The 297-nt window shown below is 56.6% G+C and overlaps 2 annotated features.

The window, feature by feature from the left end:
• Window positions 1-297: part of a sequence feature (heterozygous, non-Esmeraldo-like haplotype) that runs on past the window's edge.
• Window positions 1-297: part of a mobile genetic element that runs on past the window's edge.

Raw genomic sequence — 297 nt, 5'->3', positions numbered from 1 at the left:
CCTCCCACCAATCCTCCCAGGCGTCGCACCGCGCCGCCAACGCTCCATCCAATGTTTCAAATTGCCCGACGAAATCGTCGAGAAGGGCCATGGAGCTTATCCGCCAACGACGCTCGACTACGGTACGAAGAATTACCGACATCCCCGCTTTGGGCCAGTTATATGAGGAAAGCAAACGAGTTGGCTCGAGAGATGTGTGCGCCGTCAACGTAGGAGCAGAGAATGTCCCTAGCGGGGCAATTCATAAGTTTTTGCCGCACGCACGAACAGCCGATAAACGAGGAGAGCTGTGCGGCC

This window comes from Trypanosoma cruzi, genomic scaffold, assembly GCF_000209065.1.
Source record: "Trypanosoma cruzi strain CL Brener 1047053515971 genomic scaffold, whole genome shotgun sequence".
Classification (NCBI taxonomy): Eukaryota; Euglenozoa; class Kinetoplastea; order Trypanosomatida; family Trypanosomatidae; genus Trypanosoma; species Trypanosoma cruzi.
Note: the sequence above shows the minus strand (reverse complement) of the source record. Positions and strands in the feature narration are given on the sequence as shown.